Raw genomic sequence first — 12160 nt, 5'->3', positions numbered from 1 at the left:
AACAGCTCTGGGGCAGTCGAGGAAAAAATATTAACTTTCTTAGAGAATGCCAGTTTCCTTCATTGAGGAGGGGGAAAAAGTCTTTTTTTTGTCTGTCTTGCTCAATTCTCAGCCAGGGCTCTATATCAAAAGACGGATTAACAAGAGAGAAGCAGATTTATTTAATGTAAGTTTTACATGACACAGAAGCCTTCATAAGGAAATGAAGGCCAAACAAAGTAGCAAAATCTGAGCATTTCTTTATACTATGTTTGATGAAGAGCACAAAGTCATGGAAAAGGTGACAGGACAGAAGGACATGAGGCAAGGGAAGTGAACTGCGGAAGCCTGGCAAAACCTCTTAATTCAGATGTCTCCTGGTGTCTTAACAGCTCAGTGAGTAAATAACCCGTCCGCAATGCAGGAGGTACACGAGACGCAGGTTAGATCCCTAGGCTGGGAAGATCCCTGAGAGGAGGAAAAAGGCAATCCACCCCAGTATTCTTGCCTGAAAAACCCCATGGAAAGAGGAGCCTGGCAAGCTACACAGTCCAAAGGATGACAGAGAGCCAGAGATGACTGAGCAAATGGGCACACAGGTGGTGTCTTAGGAAACATGGATGCTCCTTTCCTCCTGGGCACACAAGGGTCATGAGCCTGCTTCAGGGAAGGGTCAGAGAGCCCTTCATGCCAATGCCAATCCTCAAACTCCTTCAGTTCCAAGCAGTCAAATGCCAACAACGAATGTCCTAGTATAGCACAGGGAACAATACTCAGCATCCTGTGATCAACCAGAATGGAAAACAATACGAGTTTTTAAAAAAAGAACACAATATGAAAAAGAATATACATGTATGAAAACCTGAGTCACTTTGCTGTGTCGTACAAATTAACACAACACTGTAAATCAGCTGCTGTTGTTGAGTCTGTAACCCACCAGGATCCTCTCTCTGTGGGATTTCCCAGGCAAAAATACTAGAGTGGGTTGCCATTTCCTTCTCCAGGGGATCTTTCTGACGCAGGGATTAAAACTCGCATCTCCTTCACTCACAGGCAATTTCTTTACCACAGAGCCAACTGAGAAGCCCCGTAAATCACCTATAGCAGCAGCAGCAGCAGTGTTACTTGCTCAGTCATGTCGGACTTTTTGCGATCCTATGGATTGTGGCGAGGCAGGATCCTCTGTCCATGGAATTCTCTAGGCAATGATGCTGAAGTGGGGAGCCATTCCCTCCTCCAGCAGATCTTTCCAACCCCTCTACTTCAATAAAAAGAATATCCAACGTGCCAAGGGTCATACTTTGGGGTAGTATGTCCTGAACACTGTTTTCTTCCTCACCTGTGGCCAACTCAACATGTCACTATGTACACAGTCCAGTTTGTGAGAACTGATACTTTCATCAAAGCTTCATACTGCTTTCGGAGAAGACAGATACAAAACCAACAAGAGCAGTAACCCTGACATTAGTGAAACACTTTATTATTAAACAAAACTATTTGTTACTAAGGATGGCTGGCAAGCAGTACCGGAAGAAGTTTTATCCATTTTTGGACAACGGTCATATTTTAAGAGCCATCAAGCAGACAGTTGATCATTCCAGCAGCTGAGCATAACTTGCTATGTCCCTCAACCCCATTACTATGGGGCCAGAAAGAATACTTGGCATGATACCCACTCTAATATTATATGGTTGACTTCTCTTTTTGGTTTTTATTGACCACTGTTAAACATGAGGGCAAAGTTATACACACTAGAGTAATTCTTACTGCCACTTTCTGATTTTACAGTTCATTGTATCAGACAGAATGCTAGCAAGCACCTCACTTTTCTCATCTATAAAACGGGAATAATAATAGCACAGGGTTGTTATGAGGATCAAACTTATAAAAGGTTCACAATAGTGTTGCAACATAGGAATCAACATAAGTGATTGTTAAATAAAGTTAATGTGGCCTGGTTATTTGAACATGATATTTTAATGTTTATGCTGGCATTCTTCATGTCAAATTGGCTGTTATTTTTCTTTTCTTTTGTTTCTCTTCTGGTAGGAACACTGTTTTGAAATGTCCCTTTTTATCTCTGAACTTTTAGGACACACTTACACCTTGGGGAAAAAATCATTTTATTTTTCCTAGAAAACAATATTCCACTATATGTGATGTACTAACCTTATGTATATACGTATGTGCCCATGTCAATTCTGATTGCAACCTACTACATAAATTTCCCTACCATCATTTATGAACCTTGTTCTACCATTTGAAAACACCACTTCAGAACCATATGTGTCAGAGGTGCTCTGCAGAGAGGTAAGATCAGCAGATATTTAAGAAGGGGTTCTGTAGTCAAATAACTTTGGGAAACAGTTTATGTCATATACCTCAAACACAATGCAAGCCAAGAAATTCTAAATTAAGAAATGGATTCACCCTGTAGAACTCAAAGACCTCAAATTTATTTATGGACTAGGAATATTTTTTCTTCGTTGGTAACAGAGTACCACTACAGAGCTTGAGGAATCATAGCTAATTCTTATATTTCTTAAATGGAAGGAAAACAAAGCCTCAAGGAGGCATTCTTCACGACTCAGCCTACAAGTGCCTTAAACCTGTGACTAACTCAAGGGAGGTGCTTAGGAATTCGCACTCAATTCTGTTAAGCATTTTGCAGTTTCTAAATATGATTTAATGACAAGTGATCCTGAATGCCAAAGAAAGGCAATGCCAAAGAATGCTCAAACTACCGCACAACTGCACTCATCTCACATGCTAGTAAAGTAATGCTCAAAATTCTCCAGGCTAGGCTTCAGCAATATGTGAACCGTGAATTCCAGATGTTCAAGTTGGTTTCAGAAAAGGCAGAGGAACCAGAGATCAAACTATCAACATCCGCTGGATCATGGAAAAGCAAGAGAATTCCAGAAAAACATCTATTTCTGCTTCATTGACTATGCCAAAGCCTTTGACTGTGTGGATCACAACAAATTGTGGAAAAGTCTGAAAGAGATGGGAATACCAGACCACCTGACCTGCCTCTTGAGAAATCTGTATGCAGGTCAGCAAGTAACAGTTAGAACTTGACATGGAACAACAGACTGGTTTCAAATTGGGAAAGGAGTACGTCAAGGCTGTATATTGTCACCCTGCTTATTTAACTTCTATGCAGAGTACATCATGAGAAACACTGGGGTGGAGGAAGCACAAGCTGGAATCAAGATTGCCGGGAGAAAGATCAATAACCTCCGATACGCAGATGACACCACCCTTATGGCAGAAAGTGAAGAGGAGTTAAAAAGGCTCTTGATGAAAGTAAAAGAGGAGAGTGAAAAAGTTGGCTTAAAGTTCAACATGCAGAAAACTAAGATCATGGCATCCAGTCCCATCACTTCATGGCAAATAGATGGGGAAACAGTGGAAACACTGGCAGACTTTATTTTTCTGGGCTCCAAAATCACTGCAGATGGTGCCTGCAGCCATGAAATTAAAAGACGCTTACTCCTTGGAAGGAAAGTTATCACCAACCTAGATAGCATATTCAAAAGCAGAGACGTTACTTTGCCAACAAAGATCTATCTAGTCAAGGCTATGGTTTTTCCAGTGGTCATGTATGGATGTGAGAGTTGGACTATAAAGAAAGCTGAGTGCCGAAGAATTGATGCTTTTGAACTGTGGTGTTGGAGAAGACTCTTGAGAGTCCCTTAGACTGCAAGGAGATCCAACCAGTCCATCCTAAAGGAGATCAGTCCTGGGTGTTCGTTGGAAGGACAGATGTTGAAGCTGAAACTCCACTACTTTGGCCACCTGATGCAAAGAGCTGACTCATTTGAAAAGACCCTGATGCTGGGAAAGATTGAGGGCAGGAGGAGAAGGGGATGACAGAGGATGAGATGGTTGGATAGCATCACTGACTCAATGGACATGGGTTTGGATGGACTTTGGGAGTTGGTGATGGACAGTGAGGCCTGGCATACTGCGGTTCATGGGGTCACAAAGAGTAGGACACGACTGAGAGACTGAACGGAACTGGACTGATCCTGAATTGCTTTTCCCTTATAAAAGAATGTCCGAATTGAAGTAAAATTCAGTTCAGTTTAGTTCATTTCAGTCACTCAATCGTGTCCGACTATTTGCAACCCCATGGAGTGCAGCACTACAGGCTTCCCTGTCCATCACCAACTCCTGGAAATTTCTCAAACTCATGTCTATCAAATCGATGATGCCATCCAACCATCTCATCCTCTGTCATCCCCTTCTCCGCCCTTCTTCAATTTTTCCCAGCATCACAGTCTTTTCCATTTAGTCAGTTCTTCGCATCAGGTAGCCAAAGCATTGGAGTTTCAGCTTTAGCATCAGTCCTTCCAATGAATATTCAGGACTGATTTCCTTTAGGGTGGACTGGTTGGATCTCCTTGCAGTCCAAGGGACTCTCAAGAGTCTTCTCCAACACCACAGTTCAAAAGCATTAATTCTTCAGTGCTCAACTTTCTTCACAGTCCAACTCTCACATCCATACATGACCACTGGAAAAACCATAGCTTTGACTAGACAGATCTTTGTTGGTAAAGTAATATCTCTGCTTTTTAATATGCAGTCTAGGTTGGTCATAGCTTTTCTTCCAAGGAGCAAGCATCTTTTAATTTTATGACTGCAGTCACCACCTGCAGGGAGTTTGGAGCCCAAGAAACAAAGTCTCTCACTGTTGTCACTGTTTCCCCATCTATTTGACATGAAGCGAAGGGACCGGATGACATGATCTTAGTTTTCTGAAGGTTGAGTTTCAAGTCACCTTTTTCACTCTACTCTTTCACTTTGATCAAGAGGCTCTTTAGTTCTTCTTCACTTTCTGCCATAAGGGTGGTGTTATCTGCATATATGAGGTTATTGATCTTTCTCCCAGCAATCTTGATTACAGCTTCTGCTTCATCCAGTCAAGCATTTATCATGATGTACTCTGCATGTAAGTTAAATGAGCAGAGTGACAATATATAGCCTTGACGTACTCCTTTCCCAATTTGGAACCAGTCTGTTGTTCCATGTCCAGTTCTAACTGTTGCTTCTTGACTTGCATACAGATTTCTCAAGAGGCAGGCCAGGTGGTCTGGTATCCCATCTCTTTCATACTTTTCCACAGCTTGTTGTGATCCACACAGTCAAAGACTTTGGCATAGTCAATAAAGCAAAAGTAGCTGTTTTTCTGGAACTCTCTTGCTGTTTCCAGCGGATGTTAGCAATTTGATCTCCGGTTCCTCTACCTTTTCTAAATCCCGTTTGACCATCTGGAAGTTCATGGTTCACATACTGCTGAAGCCTGGCTTGGAGAATTTTGAGCATTATTTTGCTAGCATGTAAGATGAGTACAGTTGTGCAGTAGCTTGAGCATTCTTTGGCATTGCCTTTCTTTGGGATTAGAATGAAAACTGACCTTTCCCAGTCCTGTGCCCACTGTTGAGTTTTCCAGATTTGCTGGCACATTAAGTGCAGCTCTTTCACAGCATCGTCTTTCAGGATTCGAAACAGCTCAACTGGAATTCCATCACCTCCACTAGCTTTGTTCACAATGATGCTTCCTAAAGCCCACTTGACTTCACATTCCAGGATGTCTGGCTCTAGATGAGTGATCACACCATCGTGGTTATCTAGATCATGAAGATCTTTTTTGTATAAGTAACATTAAATGAGATTAAAACTGCTATATAGATGCTAAAAGCTTTCAAAAGTCTTTTTTTGGGGGAGAGTGTTCATTCATCCATTTACGCAGTATTGTACCCAATAAATGTTTATGTGTAAGCACTACACTGGGTGCCCATATGTATGTGTGTGCATATAATTATATTAATTGTATAGGATTGGCGTTTCTTTTTTTTTCCTAGTTTAAACGAAATATAATTGACATATAATGTTGTATTACAATATATAACACTAATAATTAGATATATATATATATATATATATATATTCTGAATGATTACCACAGTAAGTTTAGTTAACATCTATTACTTTACAGAGCTAGCAATTTTTTAATACAGTCTTTTAAATAAATAAAATATTTAAGACCATGAAGAGAATCCTTTGGATAGTCTATTTCCTCTCTGTAAGATACTTCTAGAAAGAACCACCAGCTCACAAATTGAAAAGCTATATGCCTAAATTATTCTTTGTAGCATCACAGAATAACAGAGGGCTTCCCAGGAAGCGCTAGTGGTAAATAACACCCCTGCCAATGCAGGAGACGCCAGAGACTGTGTTCAACTCCTGCGTCTGGAAGATCCACTGGAGGAGGAAATAACAACCCGCTCCAGTATTCTTGCCTGGAAAGTTCCACAGAAGAGTCTGGCTGGCTACAGTCCATGGGGTCAGAGACACTACAGACACTACTGAGCAACAGGGCACGCACGCATGCATACACACGTGTGTGTGTGCCCATTCACATACCCATTCATTGATTCACTCATCAAATGTTCATTAAATTCTAGTCTGCCAGAATATTAAAATGGGGAAGTGGAAACCAAGGCAAAAAACAAAACAAGCAAAAATGGAAAATGGAAAATGGGGGGAGGGGAAGGTAAGGTAAAACCAGGGAACTGGTTATGTAATATAGAGACTGTCGGTTCGCTGGATAACACCAAAATGTGTAACTGGGTAAACATGAATTATATAATGTCAGCACTCAGCTGTTATACGGGGGATATTCCTTATATGATATTGCTGTGGAGAGGCAGGGAGTCTGGACTGGAGAACAGGAACTAACATCCTCATGTTACAACAGGGAAAACTGAAGAGAGCTGGTGTGTGAGGGCATCAGTTCTCAACAGGAGCCTGCTGGAGAAATCAACCTTAAGATGCAGATGTTCTGGCCTCTCTCCAGACATTCTGATTCTTGAGGCCTGTGGTGTGCCTGAGAATCTGCATTTCTAACGACCACCCAGCAGCTTCTGAGGCTGCTGGTCTGTAGACCACACATTCTTTCAATGAAACCTCAGTGGGTAATACCTGCTTGAGGTGCTAAAATCCGATCAGTGAGAAAAGCACACGTGAGAAACAAGCATTCGGGTGGTAATAACTTTTTAAAAATTATTTTAAAGTAATACAGTATTCTTCAAATAAATTCAAAAAAATAATTCGGGAACCAAAATTTCCCAGCTGTAATTTATTTATTACATTAGAGGAAAAAGCCGTTAGGCAGCCATCTGGGGTTGACCCAAAGGTCAGTCTCAGACGTAGACACTGGGAGGGAGTGGAGTAGGCTGACCACAAGGACTAGCAGCCACCTGGAGAGGGTCTGCAAAGGAGGCTCCAGCCTTTCCTGCCAGTCCTGTGTGTGCTCTCTCCCTGGGACCATGGGAGGATCACTGGAGAACAGAAAGGGTGCTGATAGAGAGGAAGCAAAAAAAAAATATGTCCGCTCTCTTGCCAACAAGCCCCAGTTAAAGGACTTTCAAAGCTGCAAGTCCTCCTCTTCCTCCTCCTGGTTACTGATGCCGACCTCTGAACTCAGTGCAGTTAGAATTTGCTCTCTCCCTTTTCTGCATTTTATCATTTACTTCCTGATTTAAAATATTAAAGCTTCACTACATTCTATTTCTGGTCCTCCACCCACCCCCTTTGGTTCCAAATTTCAGCAAAAGCATCTCCAGGTTAGAAAATGACAGACTCAATGAGGTTATAAAATTCACCCTGGGCAGGATCAGCCACCAAAGAGGACAACTCAGTCCTATTTGTCTTGGCAAGGCATTCAGTAAGCTGCTGGTTATGTCATTCACCCACAAGTAGGCAGGCCTGGCTGTTCTGCAGTCACCCATTTCCCAAAAATGGTATCCTGCGCGCACACACACACACACACACACACACCCCGTATACCACCTCTCCAGTGCCTTTCAAAAGAAGCAGGGCCAGACAAAAGGGAATGAGAACAAAAAAGATACAATCGACATGGAACAAAACACATAAAATTTTTCAATACACAAAGATTTTTTTTTAGCTACAGAGAAAGTACAGAATAAAATGCGGATAGCTGGAGAATTTTACCCAACTAATAAGTTGATACAGCATACTTCTGAAGTTAAATGACAAAACCAGGAAAGCCAAGCAGTACCCAAAATTCCACTACTAAAGTGTTTCATCTCAGGTATTTCATATGAGTTAATTTCAATTTACAGCTAAATGTCAAGGAAAACTGGTTTGCTTTCTACATGGCATTATGCTTGGTGCCCTAAGGCCTTCAGGCCCTGAGTAGCTTATAAATAAATAACATTTTCTCCTGACTGTTATGTAAAATAATTTCCCAGCTTGCACTTCCTGCAGTCCCGAAAGGAAACAGAATTCCAGTGTTACAAGAGAATTAGATCTATAAGCCACAGTAAACAGTTTCTGAAAGCACAACAGCAAAATGCTAAGAGAGTCAGCCTCTGTCCTTTTATATTTATACCTGTCTCCATACTAAGGCTGGGACTGAAATTTGTAAAACCCCCAAACAGAACTGCAAGATGGAACTATACCACACACAGGCTTACGAACCTAGAAAAATGTATGAGCAACCTAAAATGGGAGAAGGGGGAGAATAAACAACATTTCTCTAAATTCTGGTTTAAGATAATTTGCAAGCATTTAAAAATCCTGTGAAAGTGAAAAACGAATGTCTCTCAGTCGTGTCCGACTCTTTGCAACCCCATGGACTATACACTCCATGGAATTCTCTAGGCCAGAATACTAGAATGGGTATCCATTCCCTTCTCCAAGGGATCTTCCCAACCTAGGGATCAAACTAAGGTCTCCTGCACTGCAGGTGGATTCTTTACCAGCTAAGCCACCAGAGAAGCCCATATTAAAAAATCCTGTATTTATATCTTAAGATCACCAAAAGACTACACTGAGACAAGCTATCATGAAATTATTGTGACCAAATAACACTAATTATAAACTGCACATCTTTGATTAACTAATGAAGCTTTTACCAGTGGTACCTTTTTAAAACTACTTTGCCCAGTGTGCTAAGACAGTGTTGAACTTTAAGCCCAAGGAAAAATGACCAGTTCAATCATACCCCCTCTTTAAGGGCAAAAGGAAAAGACCTGGAATATTCTGAGATGAGACCCACCTCGCTTGGCCCTCTCAGTGATTCTCTTGTTCTATAAAAGGTCGAGTTTTCTCTCTCTACTTTGAGACTTTCCTCATTAATGAAAGTTTTCCCTACTGCAACAGCCTGAATAAAATGCTCAGTAATTTGCCTTTTCGTTGTGATAAAATTCAAAGTGTTCAAGCAGAGCTATGGTAAAGTTTGAAACAGGATTAGAAGTCACCTGGGCCAGCCTCATTAAACTTCAGTTTGTGTTAAACCCAAGAGGTCGAAAATTCTTGGAAAGTTCAGTCGGACTAACTCAAAACCTCAAAACCCATGTTTGAACTTTGGACATCTTTCCTTTAAAAGATAATAACATAATTCATACTGGCTCAGCTTATTTAATAGATTTGTAAAACAAATCCCTTAATATCACAAGCAAAGGCATTCCTCTTCAACTCAAGCATTTCAAAAGTCATTCCTGCCAATGTATAATGTCTAAGCAACTATTTAAATTACCTAAAATTTAAACTGCTTCAAATTGTTTGAACAATTTAAAACCTGTTTTGATTTTAGCATCATAAAATCTCACAAGAGATTTATTAAGAAACAAATGCTGCAATGCATGAAGAAGCTACTGCAGAGATATACTATCTGTGAACCATGCAGCTGAATTTTTATGTCCCAAAGCAAAAGGACTGAACTGACTCACCCAGCCTCCTTCAACTGCCCAGTAACAAACCTAAAAAGATGACAAGAGCAGAGTGAAGAAGTAAAGAGAAAAGAAGGCAAATGTCACTCCTTGAAATGCACTCAGCAGACTTACGGCTCCATATTCTTCCAAGCATTGGTCACTTCCTGAGCACACTTCCATAGCAGTGGAACATTCAGCTATAAATTTTTAGTCGCCCAACTTGTCAAAGTACAAGTGTGCCAGTGTTACATCTGATATGTCCCCAACATCTGCACAATAAACCCAAGCGAACTCTGCATCCGTTGTGTGGGTAGCTATATTTTAGAACAGTGCTTGACACATAGGAAGCACCCACTAAACACTTGTTGAATGAACCAGTAAATGCCCACTGTTGTTTCTGATGTTATTACTGCTGCTTGGCTGGAAATTCCTAAGTTTCTGTTAGGTGTGGGATTAAACAAACAAAACAGAATCCACTGACATTTGTACCTTCTGTCTCAATCATCCTTTAGGCTTATCCAAATTCACAGCTTTGTTTTACCAAGACTAACGACTCCAAGTCCCCAAGAGCAGGAAGTGTGCCTTTGGTTCTCTTTCAGAAGCCCTAGAAACACTATGACATTTTCATGCAGGCCCAGAGGTCAGTTGAAGGGTGGGACATGCTTCTAGGTTTCTAAGGTCCCAGAGAGTTCAACATTCTCTCAAAGAGCCAAATATACCCAGGAGTACAGAATTCATTTACCAACAGCATCTGACTGCCTTCCATTTCCATCTAAACCTCAAATGTTTAAACTTTTATGTCTAGGAAACAATAAACCAGATTGGGACTAGCTACTCTATTGGTTCATAATGTTTTCACAGCTTGTCAATTTTAAGCAGAAGAAATGAAAAGGCCACATCCAGGATCAAAAATTAGACACACACGTTAGGATATGAAAATAGAGCTAGACCGCCCAAGTGGAGAGCTTAGTCTTGTGGAGAGCTTAGTCTTGGCTGAAATTACCTAGCTTAACTTCAGAGATCCATTCCTGGAAGGGAAAGACATGAACAACTGCAGTCAATTGTGGAAACTGTGGAGCCTCACTTAACGTTCCTGGTAAAGGAACTCCACATGGATTTACATCTCCTCTCAGCCCTGCTAAGACTAAAAAACACTAGGCTCGGATACCACTCAGTCATAAAACAGAATGAAATTTTGCCTTTTGCAACAACATGGATGGACCTGGATGGTTTCATGCTTAGTGAAATAAGTAGGTCAAGATAAATACTCTGTGTTATTAGTTATATGCGAATCTAAACACTAAAGCGAGTGAATACAACAAAAAAGAAACAGACTTGAAGATTTAGAGAACTAGTGGTTACCAGTGAGAAGAGAGAGGGAAGAAGGGGCAGGATAAAGATAGAGGATTAAGAGATACAAAGTACTATGTATAAAATAAGCTAAAAGCATATATTGTACAGCACAGGGAATATAGCCATTATTTTGCAATAACTATAAATGGAGTACAATCTTTAAAAACTGTGAATCACTATGTTGGACACCTGAAACATATATTATACACCAACTATATCTCAGTACACACACACACAGTCACACACACACACAGTCACACACACACATGGGCACAAAACCAGAACAGTAGGCTTGCACCTGCCCTACCTGGTGAATGATAGTCAAAGAAGATAGGATTTGAATCCAACAAGTAAGGACTAAAGTAAAAGACTAAATGATGAAACTGAGTCCTGCAAAACACAGATATAACTACTATAAATTCATATGTAAATTAATTCCCTTATTATGCCAAAGGATTGCTCAAGGAAAATAATTAGAATCGCTCTTCTCCAAGAATTTGTAAATCCCTCTTCTACCAGTTGGAATGGAAATTACAAAATGCCAGCTCCCACTGATCGTCAAAAGCCAACACTTGAATGGAAATGCCTACCCTGTAATACACAAAGCTCCAGCCAGAGTTCTGTATTCTGTGCGGGTCTAGTGGGGAACAGGAAGGATGCATCTGTTGAAAGACAGGCAGAGCGCTGGGGAGACTTTAGGGAGAGGACAAAAAAAGCACTTGGTTCACTAAACAAAGTAACAAAAGAGTGCATGTTATCTTAAGGAAGTCTCCCTGGAGTCCTATTCCTGCTTCTCCTTGCCGAGGCCTCCATATCTAGTCTGGCTCCCAATATGGGCTAACAGGATGGACACAGGCCACGCACAGGACTGCTTACATACTTATAAGTGGAGCGAATTCGACAGAGAAACTTTATTTTAAACTTCATCTTCACTGATTTAAAAAGATAGTGCAGTTAATGGAAAACTTTTCATTTTATTTTAAACCACCTGAATCTACTTTTCCAACTAAATTCTTTTAAACGTATATACTCAAGTATGGAAGACACACACACAGAGCAAGTATTTCCAATGAAATCAC

At 40.7% G+C, this 12160-nt stretch overlaps 1 protein-coding gene across 23 annotated transcripts in view; it reads right to left on the bottom strand.

The window, feature by feature from the left end:
- Positions 1-12160, bottom strand: part of MAGI1 (membrane associated guanylate kinase, WW and PDZ domain containing 1) — a 653852-nt gene that overhangs the window by 555978 nt on the left and 85714 nt on the right. The gene's annotated exons all lie outside the window — the stretch shown is intronic.

Source organism: Ovis aries, chromosome 19, assembly GCF_016772045.2.
Source record: "Ovis aries strain OAR_USU_Benz2616 breed Rambouillet chromosome 19, ARS-UI_Ramb_v3.0, whole genome shotgun sequence".
Taxonomy (NCBI): Eukaryota; Metazoa; Chordata; class Mammalia; order Artiodactyla; family Bovidae; genus Ovis; species Ovis aries.
The sequence above is the reverse complement of the archived record's forward strand: the minus strand, read 5'-3'. Positions and strand labels throughout refer to the sequence as shown.